We start from the raw sequence: 19,458 nt of genomic DNA on the forward strand, positions 1-19,458 counted from the left end.
GTAATATGTTTTTCTACCTAGAAAGATGTTTGCAGATGGGAATCTCATTTAAGGCCATTACTTATAAATCAGTATTTTACTAAAACTATGGCTCAGTTAGATCAAATTTTTAAATCTCATCAGTAAATATTCTCAGCATAACCTTCTGGTTTCTTAACGAGCTTCTCGCAAAGGAAACGCTTAGATAATTAGCATGCTGCTACTCAGACAGCAAACATCCCTGTTTCTGGGCTGACAGACTTCAGGCTTCAAAGTAGAAAGAGAATCAGACATGTGGGTAATAATTAAAGCAAAAAACTGAGCAATATAATACATTTTGTAGAAGTTTGCTGAAAGTCAGATTTCTAACATATCAAGTTGTTAAGGTTTTGAACTCTCCCCTACTTGTGCCTTGTATTTAATGATCAGTGGTTACTTCCCACTAAGACCAGGCATAGTACTCAAAACATCATTGCTAGCATTTCTAAAGATCTCCCGGTGCTCATAATCTATGTTTCTAATGATTCCATAATCACAGATAACAGAAAAAGGATAGATAAGGAAGACAATGTCAGAATGTTGTAAAAGAAAAACAGGAGGTGCCTTCCCTGCGGTGAGACAGGTACCAGGAGTTAATATACAATACTCCGGAAGGCACGAGTCTTTGTCATATGATGCTGGATGGAGTCAGAGAAAAGTCACCCATTCTTCCTATCTCAAAGAAACCACCACAGGGTACAGAGTTGGTTTTCATGATGTGAATCGGCAAAGACTGTGCTGATTAATTATGGAGCCTGCTTTCATTATGGAGTAGAGTCCTTGTTTAACTGACACATGGGAGCCCCAGACAAAGTTATTGGGTTGGCATCTCAATTATTTTTTCTGGATAGTTGTTTATTTGTTGATGGTATGGATTTTAAGAGGAAAGGAACCAACATAGTCTAGGGAAGAGGTGTGAAGGGATGAAAGGCCAGAGTGCTGGAGGGGAAGCCATGCCCAAGCAGTGACCGGATCCCGGGACGTTTACTGCCAGCTCTCGCTTCATGAGTATTGTCTCTTCATCTCCAGATCCCTCAGAGAAGAGAATTTGCAACAGCAACTCTGAGCATCCATAGCTGCCTGCTTAACTGCATCTTCCTCACTAAGACATCAGCTTCTGAAGTAAATTTCAGTAATCAGATTCCTTAGGAATGCTGACACATTTATGAACAAGGAGCATTCATTCTCAAGGTGATTCCTCTTGACTCACAGGACGCACCATGATAAGACCCAAGACACTTCCCTGGATGCACTGTGCTTCCTGCTGGCTGGATCCTCACCTGCTCTTCAGAGAGTCAGAAGTTCATAGTCAAGACCCATGGGCACCCATACACTGATCATCTGTTCCTGTTTGTACTGGTTTCTCAATGGTTTCTGTGCTCCTGTTTCTCCTCCTCTTTTCCAAGGAAAATCCATGCTTCCCCATCCTGACCTACGACCTACCCTCTCCCCAGCTCCCACACCTGCTCACATCTACACTAGCTGGGTCCTAGTCACTGAGCAGAAAACTCTCTGCAGTAGTTACTTTCCAACTCCTGATGGGCTTATTCTTCTTCCTGATGGAGCCCTCCCCTGACCATGCCACAGCAAATGCCCCCATGAATGGTTCAATACTCAATTGCTTCTTGATATAGGACTTCTTCTCCTTCTTAAGCAGCAACTTTGGAAGTTCCCAGTATTTACTAAGGGCCAATAGAAGGAAAGAGATTGGTGATCCAGGACACAAATGTATCTAATCACAGAGCCATGCAAGCAATGCTACAACAGGTAAATGAATAAACAAACAAGACATCAAGTTCCAGGGTCATATAGTTACTCTTGCCACAATGTCCATATCTGGTGCAACAAACTCTTAAGAATATCCAATGTTTGCAGGAGGTTAAGTCACATTGCCACAGAGTATCTTTAGTTAATGCTCCTTCTCATTCTCTCCCTCTCACCCCCTTCTCCTTAACAGGGTCAAGCCACATTACCAATGATGGCCTCACAGTTGCTGAGTGGCCCAGGCTGCCTGCTCCTTAAAATTGCCTTACCTAAGTTCCTACGGTGTCAAGATTAGTTCGCTAATAATAGTTTAATAATAATAATTCATGTTTATTTTTACTCCAGAACATAAATACTGTCTTGGAAAATCTATTTTATGCTGCTTAGAATAATTAGACTGTAGTCGTCTTTTTCTTACTTCATAAATGATTTCCTACTTGGTACTTTACTGTGCAAAATTATCCAACTTTTTCACAGTATAATTATAGTAGGAATCAAAAGGAATATTTAAGAACACTTCTCCTAATTGAGGAGAACAGTATATTTCCTTTGAACACTTTATATTAATTAGTAGTCTCTTGCTCAGTACTCATCCTGCACTAACACTGCTTTAGATCAAGTCCCGGCTTACTCTGAAAGCTAACTTCAGCATATTGGTTGAATTTCTCAAAAGCGAAACATGTTCGCTTAGTGTTTCTCAGAATCTTAGACGTGATTTTACAATTAGGATTTAAAGAAGAAGCTCTTGTTTAAGGCCATTGTCTACGTCCTTGGTCATTTCTTACCTAAGCATTTCATGAACTAAAGTGTGTTAGGGTCCCACTAACAATGGGACTGTGCAGGGCTGATTCTAACCAACAGGCTGTGCAAGTGTTTTTATTTCATTTCAGTCTTGCACTTTTCATTCAATTCCTACCGTTTCACACTCACTTCCAATGGCTAAACTAATGGATTAAGATGTCTTTTACCTTAGGCTTTGATCTGAAGTGATTTCCCAAGTTTGTTTTCATGTTGTTAAAGAGGGCACACAAACCCACTGAAAGAACTTTCTGACTCTGAAATGCATTGCTTCACACTTCAAATATGAGTCTAAAGTGACTGATTTTCGTTTCTTTTATTTTTTTCTGATTTTTCTAATTGAAATGATAATAAACCAAATCAGTAGAAATGGTGTCTCATGTTTTGTAACTTTAAATTTTTCAAATCCTATTTTTAATGATGGTTCTTTAACCATACGTTTTAGGCTACCACCCACCAGAGGTAGTGGGGAAGAAAGGATATGGGGAAAGTGGACCTGTTTAGAAATGGTTCTTTGGAAGAACTCCCATCTGTGTTGTCTAGAAATTGGTAGTTAAGTTCACGGGTCAGCAGCAGCAGCTCCATTCACTTGCAAACACTTCATGGATAGACCAGCACCCCCATTCAGGGTTGTTGGGATAGCAAAGAGGAACCAGTGGCACTACCTAGTAGAAAAAGCCAGGCCTAGGCAGCACCAGTCAAATGGAGGGACAAGAGAGGAATGCCAGGAATAGTTCTCTGTTGTGCCTCTCTCAGCGAAGTGAAGATCAGCAGAGACTTCAGACCAACAAGTGTTGCACAGCGAGCTCTATAAGCAAGCCTAGCTCAGCCTTCATCACTGTCCACTGAACCCTTTTTACAGTCTCTCCAAACGTTACGTGTCTTGCTTCAGCACGTGTGTTTGTCTCAGCTGACATCACTCTGCCAATCAGTCCAAATCTGCTGAAGCAGCAAGAAACTGCAGCACAGCAGCAGAAGTCTTTTGGTGCATTTCTCTCTATGGAGTTCTGACAAACGGAGCTCAACTAAGCAATGTAAGGTGGACCATTAGCCAAGAATCCCTCACTACGTGTCCTTTCAGGTGCTTGCTTTAGCAGAACATTCCTTCTCCTGTATCTGCTTCAGCAAAATGTTCCTTCACAAGTCTGCCTTAGCCTTCTACCTGTGTCTACTTCAGGAAAACAGCCCTTCATGTGTTTGCCCCAGCAAAACACCGTCCAACACAACTGACTTTCCAAAGAACACTTAAGTTTCCACTTCAGATGTACCACAGCTAAAGTGAGTATTTCATTTTTAAATATTTTTATAGAAGCAAATGCCCCCGTTAACTTCATTTTTAAAGGACCCTTAAATTAGTTTACTCTGAGCGTACATAGCATCAGAATTTTGACAAAATAAAGTTTGAGTGGATAGACAGTAAAGTCAATGGTTATTTCAGACCAGTTAACTGAGAAATGAGAAGAGCAGAGACGCATCACTGGTGGAAGGAACAGGATAACTCTAAAGTCAGTGTTACTAGGGGCTGGGGACGCGAGTGGGTGTGATTTCACAGTCTCCCCAGCATGTTCATAAGAGAGCTGTAGCACAATGTGTCTATAAATCCGGCACTAGAGAGGCAGGGATTAGGACATTCCTGGGGCTTGCTGGCAGCCTGGAAGCCAGATCATGACTTCCAAAATAAATAAGATACAAATGATATTGACATGGGCATTGACCCTCTGACTTCCACCTTAAATACAGACATCTGCACATATAGGGCACATAGGCACACACACACACACACACACACACACACACACACACACACATCGCACTCTCCTCTCTTACCTTAGACATACACACACACAAATACACACACTCATACACACACTCATACATACACACATACACACACTCATACACACACATACACATACACACACTCATACACACACTCATACACACACATACACACACATACACACACTCACACACACACACACACACACACACACACACACTCACACACACCACATACAAACACAAAAAAACAAACATACACACACAAACACATACACACACACACACACATACACACACATACACACACATACACACACACACAACACACACACACACTCATACACACACACACACACTCATACACACAAACTCATACTTACACACATACACACACTCATAAACACACACATACACACACATACACATACACACACACTCATACACACACACTCATAAACACACACACTCATACACACAAACTCATACTTACACACATACACACACTCAAACACACACATACACACAGTCATAAACACACACATACACACACATACACAAACACATACACACACACAAACACACACTCATACACACACACACACACACACACACACACACACCCCTGTGACTACATATGTTGTTAACTCACACTTTTAGATTTAGAGGCAAAATAACATTTTATACAGTCTCCCATAGGTTGTTCAGTTTCTACTTTAATTTTCATTTAAGGTCCTGCCCACATCTGTAGGTTAGTATTTTATATCAGTTAAAAGATAAATATTCTAGCAGATTAGATTTGAAACCCTCTACCAGCATCTTGAAGCTAACGGGCATTTGGAAGTCAGTAAGCACCTCACTCTAGGAAGGTAGAGAGCAGAGCGACTTCTCCCTTCGAAGGATCGTGTGAAGACCAATATGGAAAAAGTGCAATTGCATCCAGTGAGAGTAGTGCCCCAGGCCACAAGTCACCAGTGTGGCAGGATCCCTTGGCAAGACTAGGGGACAATCTCTGTGCTGCCCTACCTCTCTGAATGCCATAGGCCTCCAAGGCTCACAACTGGAAAAAGTGCCCAAGTTTCACACTTGAAACACTTGATTTAAAGACGCACATCTAGAGCAGGGCTCCAAGGCCCACATCTGGAACAGGCCTCTAAGGCCCATATCTGAAACAGGCCTCCAAGGCTCACATCTGGACTAGACCTCCAAGGCTCACATCTGGAGCACCTGATTCTAAGGCACTGCCTCTTAAACTCAACAATTCTCTTCCCAGAAATTGTCTGAATTGTTTAATGGAAAAGGAGGTAAATTCAGTCATAAATTATTCTCAATAGCTTTGCTCTCAAGACTTCCTGATTCATGCAAAAGTCTCACAAAGTGGGGAAATTGCCCCTGCCTTTTGTGCAAAGAACATAGGCGGACTCCAGATAATTTCATAAGACCAGACAAGCTCTCCCTGGAACCTGTCCTCAGCCTATACACACTGCTCTACACCTGACCTTGGGTGCCCCAAGTGACTCACTTTGAGAGCAAGGACTATTCCCAGTACCCTATGGAGATCTCTAAGATCCAATCCACAGGCAAAGAATGAAGGTCTCTTGTACAGTACCACTTTTCTTCATAAGCTTTGTTGCTTGTGATAGGAGCTGTGAATTTACTTATTTAGAGCAGGTTCCACTCACTATGGGCCTGTGCTGTGAGGCCAACCATTACTCTGCATTATGGACATCACTGTCTTATAAAGTAATAGTAGGAATAATTATCTTCAACAAGAGAAAGAGCAAATATTGTGTTAAGAGTTTCATTGCTGTGAAGAGACACCATGACCAAGGCAACTATTATAAAGATACACGTTTAACTGGGGCTGGTTTACAGTTTTAGATGTTTAGTCCATTGTCATCATTACAGGAAGCATGGCAGCATGCAGGCAGACATGGTGCTGGAGAAGGAACTGAGAGTTCAACATCTTGATCCTAAGGCAGCCAGAAGGAAACTGTCTTCTTCAGGCAGCCGGTAAGGAACTAGAACTCCACACTGAGCAGAGCCTGAGAATAAGAGACCTCAAAGCCCACCTACATAGTGGCACACTTCCTCCAACAAGGCTACACCTCCTCCAACAAGGCCACACCTCCCCCAACAAGGCCACACCTCCTCCAAGAAGGCCACACCTCCTCCAACAAGGCCACACCTCCTCCAACAAGGCCACACCTCCTCCAACAAGGCCACACCTCCTCCAACAAGGCTACACCTCCTCCAACAAGGCCACACTTCCTCCAACAAGGCCACGCCTCCTCCAACAAGGCCACACCTACTCCAACAAGGCCACACCTCCTCCAATAAGGCCATACCTCCAAATAACACCACTCCCTATTGCCAAGCATTCAAATGAATGAGTTTTAGGGGGACAAAACTATTCAAACAACCACAGACATGGAGCTCAGAACCTTTAGAAAACTTACCTGTTTTCTGATATATCAACATCCAATACTTGGATGTGTCCTGGCTCTATGTTCACTTCAGCTGTAGCATGGAGAGGCCATGACCCCTTCCATTCACATAAGTTAGGATCCAGGTGGCTTAGACATAATGCTCACAGGAACTGGCTTCTTGTGTCACATGGCAATGCTTTTTTTTGCCCATTGATCCAAAATTTTACACCAGAACTCTACTGAGCTTTGAATATTTATCACTTGAGACTTATTTTCAATTCACTCAGACCAGACTCCTTTGTAGGTCCTTTCTGATTCCCCTGTTTGGAATACTTCTGGTTCATATTTGAAGGAAATCTAAACTTTAGCTTTAACTGATCAACGGGTTTCTTAATAATTTTAGATGGCAACAGTTTATGGACATTAAAATGCAATAACTACAGAGAAGTTGAGAGTTCTACCCAGCCTAGCTTCACAATGATCTTAGAGATCTGAGCTCAGTTGATCGCACACCGACACTAAGAAGCTCACCCCTAGGTTATCTCCAGGCCCTCTGCTTTGTTTTGTAATCAACAGAGCCTGTAAGATTGTCTCATGGGGGCTCAAATAATCCTCAAGTGAGGGACAGGACAAAGATCATCTTCAGGGGAAGAGGTGGCATTTTCTTTTTCAACACATGTAAATCAAACTTTGAAAATTAAAACGAAGACAACTAAGCATTTCATTAAATTTTCCCCAAATATTTTCATTTTAAAATTGGCAGCAAGGTAATAATTAAAATTTCAAATCTTATCATTTTCTCTAATCTCTTTATATTGTTATATTTATTATGGAACCTTTAATTATATAATATTAATTATTATGTTGATTCAATACGACCCTTATATTGAATTAGATTTTTCTGAACTAGGAAGCTTTTGATGATAGAATGATGTCTTTAATTTTACTCTAAGTCTTAAGTATTAAAGTTTTATCAGATAATTTGTAAGAAACATGGATAGTTTAAATAATGAGATTTTTTTTTCATATTTCTCCTATCCCTTCTCATTTCTCACCAAGGCAGAATTTGAAGTTCTTTTGTTATACTTAATGATGATTTTCTTTCAAAGTATAATTGGCTTCTTAGCCTGGCATACATTCACTGTATACTGAGGGAATGTGAGATGTCTTAAACATGAGTGGGAAGTTGCCGAAGATGTTCCCAGTCCGCCATTTGTAAAGTTTTGAAGCTGAGATTTTTCTTTTCACTTGAAAAATGCAAAAAGGTAGAAGGTAGATGTTAGTGTACACTTTGACCTTGCCTTCTTAACCTGGTGATTTGAAAGAACGAATGGATTAAACCCTTTTTGTCCTTGTGTGCTATCCTTTCTGTGAGAGTAGAGAACACTCCTCACCACTCACAATGGTCCTTACTAACACAGTTGGGGACATATTTTTAATTCTCTGGTAAAAATTAACGAAAAAGGAAGGCTTTTGGATTTATTCCCCCACCAGGTACTTGCCATTTCCTATCCTTTTAACTTTTATTTTCTCGCCTATATAATTACTTTAGGTGTTATTTTAAAATAAGATCTATCTAATGTCTTATTGTGCTCCTGAAAAGACTCTAATCTCTTTTGGTTGATATTTCTTTAAGTAAACAAATGACTGAGTGTCTATATGTAGCCATAACCCTAGAATTGGGTGTGAAGTTGCCAGTGTTTGGGTGTGAAACTGCATGGTAATGAAAGATAAATAAAACAGAAACAGTGATCTCTGAATCGCCGATATAGAATAATAAAATTTAAATAGTATCGTGCGAAAAATAAAGCACTTTTATTTTCTTCAAAGGACTATAAAAACTTTTAAAAATACACTTGTAATTTCCATCTCATTGATTCTCGATTTTGGAGAAATATAAAGAGTGATTTGGAGCTATGGCTATGAGAGGACCCAAGAGCAGAGCTAAACACCAAATCAATACTTAATTTCCAAACATCCACAAGGAAAGTTAAGAAGTTCGACCCAAACTTTCTATAGTGGCCACAACAGAGAAAACTACACATTGGTGTCCTTGTTTAACTTAAAATTGATTTTCTCTCACTTCACTACTCCCTCCTTTTCTATTACTACAATTATAGAATCAACTCATTATACCTTCAACTCATACAAAACACCTCACAAGCTGTCGTTAGCTCTGTATTCATGCAGTGATTCAATGCCTGTACAGAGTCTACCTCATGGATCTGTGTTCATCTCAATTACAACTCATTGAGTTGTTCCAGTTGTGGACATAGTCAGCCTGCATGGTCTCCATCAGAAACACAAAGGAGGCTGTTTGTAAATTTATCCATTAGTGGCATTTCATCGCTATGAAGATCCTATTCTGATAACCAAAGGGACCAAGGAGGGAAGTAAGGTCAACTTCTGTGTTCACGCTGCAGCTTCACACATGATCATCACTGTCATAACAAAACAGCGGAGAGTGAACGGCTTCAATGGAAATCAACCATCGTCGTTAAGTTGGAGACTTTATGCCGAAGGTCATGATGCTCTTCAGGGCTCACAGAGGCCACTCTTCTCCCTCTCGGTCTTGTTGCTATTCCCATATGAAGCAAGAGAAAGAGGTCTACTCCTTTTCTACCAATCCCACCATAGCTACCTAATTTCAGTTACTTCTCAAAGGCACTGTTCTGTGAGAAGCACCAGGGTGAGCTTAGGAATTCAGCCTTTAGACTTTTGAGCACACAGTTCAGTCTACAATGGTCATTAAGCACAATTTATGAAGGTTTTTTTCCCCTTCAGTGATGAGACTTGAAAACTAGCCTGAGCTACATATTCAGACCTTGTCTAAAGGAAAAAAGAAAGGGAAAAAAAGGGAAGAATGGCAGGAGGGTGTAATACAGGAGGAGGGAGAAGAAAGGAGTTAAGTGAAGCTAAAAATTCTTCAGTCCTAGTTTTCTATGAATGCTGCCCTACCATGACACCCACAACAATGTGCCCACAGCAATCTTAGGGGAAGAGAACCTACTTAGGAATTTGATGAATCTGATGCCATCGGTGGTATTTCAAGACCCCTCCCAGCTCAATTATGTTCTAAAATATTCAAAAGCCTAATGGTAAGAAGGCTCCATGGTCTTTGTAATTGTGACCTTTAAAATTAGCATGCTAGATAAAAAAGTGTTGATTTGCATAAGTATTGCAGTCTGACTATTTCATAAGAAGCTGGCAGCAGGCTCAGGCTTCCTTCCCTATAGCTGTGGCCTTTGCAGCTCCAGTGTGAAAATATCTCAAGTTCCATGTATCCTCACACTTGCAGGCTACTGAGATCAGCTTAGTTCTGTGGACACCCTGCTGGGTAACTGACAGCTGGTAAGAGTTCAAAGAAGAGCTATTTAGGATAGTAAGGGTTTTTGGTTGGCTTCATGACTTCCCAAGCAAACTGGACTATCCCAGGTTATTATATATCAAATAGTTTAAGATGTAGTCAAAAGAACACCTACTGATTTGTCTCCTACTAATTCCTTTACCTTGATTAAGGAAAATCATATGGATATCTACTCACAGGCAATAGACACAGGCTGCCATATGAATGTCTATCTTAGGAAGGAATGGCATATACCTAATTTTAAGCTACAGCATACAGGTATTTTGGAAATGAACCATTAATGGCTCTGAACACCTTGATGGTTCCCAGGACTGACATTTGATCTATAGCTCCCCTTCCCACATTCATCTTTCTTCCTTTCCCTTTCTCTGTTCTCTTTCCTGTCTGAACCTTCTTCATTCCTTCTTTCCTCTCTCCATCCTCCCATCTTTCTTCTTTTCCTTCACTTCCTCCCTAGGTATAGCCACTCTCCTGTGTTCCTCTGTGAAGCTTGCCTAGGATATCTTCAGAAAAAAGAAGCTGCTTTGAATGAAACTACTTAAAATTTGTCTTTATACGTCCATGTGTTTAAGTTGTCTTAAATTAGATGTGGCTACCTTAAATGGCTGAAGTGATTAGTGTAAAAAAAAGTCCCCAGACCTGAAGTTAATCTTAGGTCATGCATTCAGACCCAACCTAATTACCAAATTATATTAAATGAAAAAAGGTTAAGGACAAGACTTGAAGAAGCGGATTGACCACTGAGGCAGAGACTCAAATGGCAGGGTGGTTTTGAAGTAAAAAAGAAGCCATATGACAAAGCTAATGGCTAGTTTTCAAAAGTAAGGCAAGTTTCAGGACTTTCTCAGCTTCTTAGAGGAACATAGCCTGCTGGCCTGTTTCTAAGCCTCTGTAGCTGACCAAGGAGTCTGATGGCACAATTGTAACTTTGGTTCTGAAGCCACATATCTGTAGTTGTATAATGAGGAGACCCTCCCTCTCCCAATCGAACCACAGTTATTACAGCTGCAGCAAAGTTGACAGATTCTTGATGGAGCCCTGGATTTATATTTCTCAAGTGCTCCATTTAGTTTTATAGAACAACACTCTGTCTCCTTTATCTTTATGTATCTTCATTTAAGATTATTTTAAATTAAGTTTCCTAATTGCAAACACAATTAAATTGGCATCTGTAAACAAATGCAACTCTGCTTTATAAACACAACTCAACAAATAGAAAGAAATATGTCTGAATTCATTAGGAAGAAGCTGTTTGCCCAGACACAGCAACATCCAAGATGTAAATGAGGGTGGGGCCTCATTCCATGGGATAGATTTTAAAGCAGGCTTGAGACAAGGTATTCCATCATGAATTAGTAGGTGTGAGATGGTCAGTGCTCTATTTTGCTGTAATCTATCATCAATCTAGCTACTTACCATGTCTATCTATCTATCTATCTATCTATCTATCTATCTATCTATCTATCCCCTATATGCTTATCTAGTCATTCACCTATCCTCCATATCTATCTATCCATCCACCCATTTATTTATGTATCTATTTCTTTTCACCATGAATCTAATCTTCCCAGATTTCAAACTCTTTCACACTGAAGAATTGTCTTTCCAGACATACCTCTGATCTGTTTTGTTTCCATCCTCACATCCTTCGGTTAATCTACTTTGTTCGAGGCTACCACTTGGTTGTTTGGCGTTACACAGATGTGTTATAAAACATGGTCCTTCCTCCACAAATGCATCATCTTCCTAGTCCCCCCAGTGTACAGAGCATTTGCCTTTCTGGGTTTCTATCAGAATATGAACTCTCCTTACAATGTCTTTTAACCTCTCTCTACATTTTAATAGATGGCCTTGCTCCTCTCTCTATACATCCCTTATTTAGAGGTATTAATGAATTTTTTCACTAAAGTCTTCAGCTAGATTGATGCTACGCTGACCGCGATCATGAGCTATTAGGTTTTAGAGTTATCCCTCACATCCAAGGATAGTCAAGTCTCAAGACTAGGATTGCAATGGTCTTGTTTTTGCTCAGGACCAACCCAAATTCCAGACATTTTTATCAACACATTAATTCAGCATATTTATATGAATACAATATGGCTAACAAATATTTGATGATTTTCATTCAAATACACTAATCGTAAAAAGTGTGTTATAGGTAAGAGAAACTCTGTACCCTTCAAAACCACACAGTTTCCGTAGAGAAATATAGTCTCTCCGTGCAAGTTTTTTTTGCTTCTGAACAAGGTAAATGCTATTTTTAAAACTAAGTTTCTCCATGAATAATTATTGCAATACAATTAATTTATTTTCATTAACCATGAAATGTGTGCTTATCCTATACCAGAAGCAACACAGGAGTTAGAACACTGGAAACATTTTAAATTGCAGGCAGCACTTTCTTTGTCCAGGAGATATTTGCCATCAACACATGTCAAGCATTCACAGGAGAGGAACACCCACAGGCACCCATCAGTTAACCTGACACCAAGCTACAGTTTCCATTTGAATTTCCTTCATTTCATCTTAAAGCACAATTAGCCAAATTCAAAACAACCAGAACATAATATTGCAAATTGCAAAATAAAGAAAAAAAAACAATTAAAACTGCAAAACCACTCATGGTGATATTTGATTGTTTGTATGCACACAGTCTCCACTCCCCCCAACTCTTGGGAGAACGTACTTCCTCGCTAAGAAGGAAATATTCTTCCACAAGGCAAATTCAATATCTGTACAAAGTGCTTTTATCAGTATGAATTTTCACTATAAGCCATGAGGTAGGATTTTCAAATATGGCCTTCTTAGGTCTTTAAAACTATTGTGTTTTTTATGGTTATTTTGCAAATTTATGTACATAAGGGTTGGGGAACTGACACAAAGAAGTTCCCTTCTTCATGTTCAGCCTTACAGGAACATGGAAACACATCCCTGGGCACAGAGAGCAGAGCAGCATGACTTCAGTGGCCCCCACTCTCTCCATTCCATAGTAACAACCATGTTTACTTTTATCCTGGCTATGATCAATCCAAACCTTTGCTTTTCCTTTTCATACAATGTCACTGGTCTAGATGTGGAGTAAGATGATTGAAGTGACATTTTACAAGGCAAAACTGTCAGAAGAAGATTTGGTATTACCTTAGGGTTTCACTAAAGTAGTTATAAGGTCTCGAATAGGTTGAGGACTGTAGAAAGGCTAAGAGAAGGGCGTTGGATACTCATTGCAGACAGGGTAAAGAAATACAGAAAGAATAAAGATTACGTGATTATTTTGTATTTTAAGAGTGGTGCCTAGAATGCTAGGCAATGTGGCTCTGAAGGTACAGGACTTTGTGACCAAGCCTCCTGATGTGGATTTGAGTTCTGGTACCAAAATGGGGAAAGGAGAGAACTGTCTCCTCTAAATTTTCCTATTATCAGACATATGTCTGTGGTGCACATGCATGCTCACACACAATAGATATAACCTAAAAATTAAGAAGATTAACAGCTATGAAAATAGTTCCATTAATCACAGAGTTCTGAGGGCAAAGACAGTCGCACATGCCAAATATATAACAAAGCTGGAAACAGTAGTGATATAAGGAAATGGTGGTAGACTGCAGAGATGGCAAATGGCTACAGAGCACACCTTAGGGAATGTACACCACAGCAGTAAAGGACGAGTTGTTAGTCATACTGAGTATGGATGGCCAGACTGAGAAGTGACCCACCAAGCATTCCATGTGCTCTTCACTCCTGGAAAATAGGTAAGGTCACGTGATCTTATCTGGCTAGCAAATGTCTAGCTTTGCAAGACCCCTGGTTTGCATTATTAACAGCTGGTAGCTAATCTCCGTTGTGTGTTCTCAGGCAGTAGCTGATGTGCCTCAGCTGTCAGCTGTCCTGACTCTGTGGTGACAGATCCTGTTTCAGCATGGATGCAGAACAGAGATTGCACCTGCAATCTCAGCAAGTGAAGCTGAAACTCAACCTTGTGTCATTAAGGGCAGGGTATGTGATACAGGCTTCTATCCCTCAGTGTGCCATATCCTAAAGGAGGGTGGCTGTGAGAAGGCTCATCAAGTCCATGGCTTTATAAGAGAAGGGTATTTAGGCAAGACTGTGCTACTCATGGGAGAGTGTGTGAGGATGAAGGTGGTAGGACCTTGCACCCAGAGGAACAAACAAACATAGAGATTTCAGGAGAAACCTGACCCTGAAGAGGGGTGATCGGATGGCTCTGAAAGAACAGGCATTACTTTATTTCAAAAGTCTTCACATGAAGTAAATACTCACAAAAAGAATAACTCTATCCATTGATACTACATAGCCAAGAAGGGAGATCGATGGACGGGCAAGTCCATGCTAAAGATCTTTAGATGGCTTTACAGAAAGTTGCTTTTCATAACTGCAAAGAGAAGGTGGTTTTAAGTTTATGGAGGGCAAAATTTCCAGAAACACTTAAAGAAAACATGATCTAAAATTCACCAGAGATGCCAGATGGACAACAAACCCTAGAAAAATATGACTACCCTAGAATAGGTAGGAGCTAAATTTAATTTTTGAGAAAAACATATTAGATCATTTTTCTAAAGTTATTTTATTGTTTTAGAAGAAATGTCAACATGGGTGAAGATGAATAATTACCAGTAAACTAGCTTCAGCTTTAAAGAGACTCCAACAGCAATGCCAAAGAATTTTTAAGAAACAAGACCTTTGCATACAGTTGAAGAGTTCTCCTTATAATGAATATCAGCAGGTAACCAGACAAGGGCAACGGGGACCTGGTTTTAGGATAAGGGTTGACCTTCATAGTTAGCCTTCCTGGACACATTGTTCTGTAGCATGAGGAGGAACTATGGGGCACTTGAATCCAATTAGGGGAAATACTGACCTGAGGACATGTATTATGGAAATTTCACTGTCTTCTGCCCCAAAGTTCTTCATTCATAGACATGCCTACATTGTATAGGGAAAAATGTTCAGCAATCCTTGCTATCTATATTTACTTAAGTTACTCACAATATAGCTTAGATGACAATTCTTAATACTAACTATGAAATAACAAGGCTAGGAGACTAAGTAGCAAGCTAACTAGACTTAAATAACAAGCAGTTGTTTTTCACAATAGTTGGCTTACTCCTCTACAATGTGTATTACAAATGCCTTCCCATGTCCTAGAATGGAAGAACACAATGGAAATATATGAGGAAGATGGTATTGAGTTCTGAAGAAGAAACCTATTGATACTTTTAAATGGAAAAAAAAACCTGGGTTACAAAGGCTTAGAAATTAATTTATTGCTTTTAAGTTGTGGATAAAGACTTAGATACAAGTTGTAAGTGCCAGCATTTACTGAACCAGGATTTTCTCCATTTCTCAGAGGGAATGAAAACCAGGCTAGGTTAGAGGGGTCTCAACAACACCAAGGCTGAGACACATTTATCCCAAGCAATCAGACTTTTTATGCACTTATCAAAACAGAATCAAATAGTGCTTGCCATGATATTATGGCAGTTTCAAGCTAGACAGCGAATGCAAGATTAATGTCTAAGACTAATAATTCTGTCAAACTTCTATGTACTTTTCTGGTTTCTATAGAAATCAGAGGGACACAGGTGGCCTGAATGCTTCACTGCCTGGGGGAGTGCCTTCGTTTCCAGGAATTGAAAAGCACCCAGTGTTACAGGAGTCATGGGCTCCTGAAAACCCTATGACATATGCCTCTCAAGGCAGCTCGACAAGGACATTTCCCTGAGTTATTTCCCTGAAATAACTGACTGACTGCACAAGCATTGTAATGTTCTCTGCCAATGGTAGGATGCAAAGTGATGCCATCTTCCCTGTAACACCAGGCGAGAGTTCACGGAGATTCAACAGAGAGGCATGGGGTCTGGGAGAGGGGAGTATAACACTAGGAATTCTGTGTACATGACTCAGATGGTACAGAAACAAGATGAATCCTGACTTTTACTAGCCAGTGCTTGAACTGGGCTCTTCCACACTCACAGTAACACTGAGGAGAGGCAAGATACACCCAATTGTGAGCCTCAATATCTGAGTGCCTAAGTGGCTGCATGAAAGGAATTTGTGCCATTTTATTCCTCATCCCAGGATAGTTCATAGCACTGGGAATCTTGGGCCATTTCTCCACTTTCTCTCCCAATACAAGTGTTAGGGAGAAACAGTCTAATTCTTCACACCTGCTCCCTATGTCTCTCTTCACCCCTTTGTCTTACTTTTCATTATATTATAGAACGTAAGTACCTGAAAATTCAAAGTGATTACTGGACTCCATTCTCTGTACATCTTCATTACGATCATTGTCTTCATAATCTTTCCCCTAATTTATAAGCATTTTTCATAACGGACTTGTCAGTGGTTTATTTTGTGATATTGTTTTCCTTTCCTGGAGACTCACCTGTGTTCTCATAATTAACTGACTCATTAGGACTCATTGCTGCTTTCTTCATTTTCTGAAGGCCTTAGTCAATGACTTGAAGAAAGGTAAGACTTGATCCCCAACATTCGGGGGCTTCTTTTTACAGGCTACAAACTATTTTTTCAAGATTTTAGGGAGAATAAAGGAGGATGTGCAGATCAAGGGAGTCTGTGATAACTAAGGAGAATGGTTCTTCTCTGGCTTCCTAGGAGCAAGGAATCCAAGACTCGTCGGAATCATGACTACCTGAGAAAGACTTAAATCAATGTTCACCAACCTTGGTCATCAGGGACATACAAACCAAAATGACCCTGAGCTTCTGCCTTACAACAATCAAAATGACTAAGATCAAAAACTCAAATGATACCACATGCCGGCAAGGGTGTGGAGAGAAGGGGACATGCCTCCATTTGAGGTGGGATTTCAAACTTGCACAAGTGCTCTAGAAATCAATCTGGTGGTTTCTCAGAAAATTGGAAGTCATTCTACCTTAAGACCCAGATATCCTGGGAATAAACCTAAAAGATGCTCCACTATACCACAAGGACACATACGTCACTACCTTCATAGCAGTTTTTTTCATAATAGCCAGAAACTGGAAAACAACCCAGATGTTCCTCAACTGAAGAATGGATACAGAAAATGTGGTTCATTTACATAATACAATACTATTCAGCTTTTTAAAAACAAGGGTATCATGAATTTTGCAGGCAAATGGATGGGACTAGAAAATGTGATCCTATGTGAGGTAACCCAGATCCAAAAGGACAGGCATGGTATATATTCACTGATAAGTGGATATTAGCTATAAATATAGGACATCCAGGATATAACCCACAGACCCAAACAAGCTAAACAAGAAGGAAGGCCTAGGCAAGGATACTTGAATCCCATTTATGAGGGGAAATAAAATAGTCATGGGAGGCAGAGGAAGAGAGGCAACTGGGTGGGAGAGGAGATGAGGGGAGGAATGAGGGGTATCAGGATCAGGTGTGGGAAGAGACAGGAGAGAAGGCCAGACAGCCAGGAGAATGAATGGAAATCTGCAGCTGCCAGGAGTTGGGGGGTGGGAGGAAATCTCTAGGAAGTCCAGAGACTAGAGATGGGAGAGGCTCCCAGGAGTCAATGTGGGTGACCCTAGGTAAGTTGCCTAGCAGTAGGAACATGGAACCTGAAGAGGCTACCTCCTATAGCCAGGCAGTAGCCCAGTGGTGGGAAAAGGACAACAACCCACCCACAAAACTTTACATCCAAATATTTTCCTGTTTAAAAAAGTGCAGGGACAAAGACGGAGCAGAGACCAAGGAACGGCCAAACCAATAACTGGCCAAACTTGAGATCCATCCCATGGGCAAGAACCAATCCGTAATACTGTTAAGGGTACTCTGTTATGTTTGCAGACAAGAGCTTAGCATAAGTGTCCTCTGAGAGACTCCAGCCAGAAGCCCATTAAAATAGATGCAGACACATACAGCCAAAACATCGGATGGGGCTCAGTGATTCTTATGGAAGAGTTGGGGAGGAGGATTGAAATCCCTGAAGGAGATAGGAATTCCACAGGAAAATGAACAGGGTTAACTTACCTGGAACCCCTAGGAGTTCTCAGAGACCGAGACACCAACCAAAGAGCATACAGGGACTGGACTGAGCCCCCCACCCCTGTCACATATGTAGCAGCTCAGTTTCCATGTGCGTACCCAAATATCTGAAGAAGTTACTGTCCCTCAAGCTGTAGCCTGACTGTGGAATCTGTTCTCCAACAGAGCGGTCTTGTCTGGCCTCAGTGGGAGAGGGTGCACTTAATCCTGCAGAGACTTGATGTGTCAGAGGGAGGATTCCCAAGGGGGGCACTGGGGATGGGGATGGGGAGAAGGCCTCTGGGAGGGGGCTGAAAGGAGGCAAAATTTAGGATTTAACAAACAATAAAAAAAGAAAAGAAAAATGAAAAAGAAAATAGTTCTCCTTTTCTTTGTTAAAAGGATGGAAATCTCCCACATGCCTGATTCCTCAATCCTCCATTGGAAAGGTCCTCTAACAAGGGGGTGTACTTTGAAAACAATGGAAAAGTTTTAGATATCAGCTGTCAGCACATGTTCTGACTGGTGTGACTAACCCCTCTGCACGTCGACTTTCTGCATTGTAACTGCAATGAGAATTCCACTCAACACCACAATCGATCCTCTTCTCATTTCCCAGTCAGTACAGTTGTTGACTGTGGCAGGATGCATGGTACTACAGGCTTCCTCCTAGATAGATCTATCATTGTTCTCATGAGCCCTAATGCACAAATTCCCTTCTGTGGTGGATCCTCCACAGCCCTTTCTCCAACATATCTGCACTCTCATTCAAATTTCAAAGGGTCAGTGTCTTGGGTATCAGCATTGTAAACTCAACCCTGTCCCATCATGAATTAAGGAATCAGGGTAGCAACAAGGTCAAGAATCCAAAGTATCAGTCCTTGTTTACTACCATTCATCCCTGGTTTAGAGAAGATAACCATAGACCCATAAGAGTTGACCATTCCCAGAAAACCAAGGCTTAGTGTCCATGTGTAATCAACTCAGAAGCTATGGTATTCAGGGCGGTTATTGTTATTATGGTTGAAAGGAAATGCCAAATCTGAGAATGAAATAGATGGAGAAGTAAACTTGTAGGTCAACTAAAATGACATGGTCTTGGAAGTACTAATTGTAGCAAGAGGGGCTGGGAAAACAGAAGCAAATTTCCATAAGAAAAATAAGCATTTAAAAATGCATGTAAATATAAGAAAATTAAGAAATAGTTGTTTATAAGGCAGTTGTGTGTGTGGGTGTATGGATGTGAATGTGTATGCATCAACATGGCTATGTTTGCAAATGTGTATGTATGTTTTGTGTATG

This window comes from Rattus rattus, chromosome 3 (genome assembly GCF_011064425.1).
Source record: "Rattus rattus isolate New Zealand chromosome 3, Rrattus_CSIRO_v1, whole genome shotgun sequence".
NCBI lineage: Eukaryota > Metazoa > Chordata > Mammalia > Rodentia > Muridae > Rattus > Rattus rattus.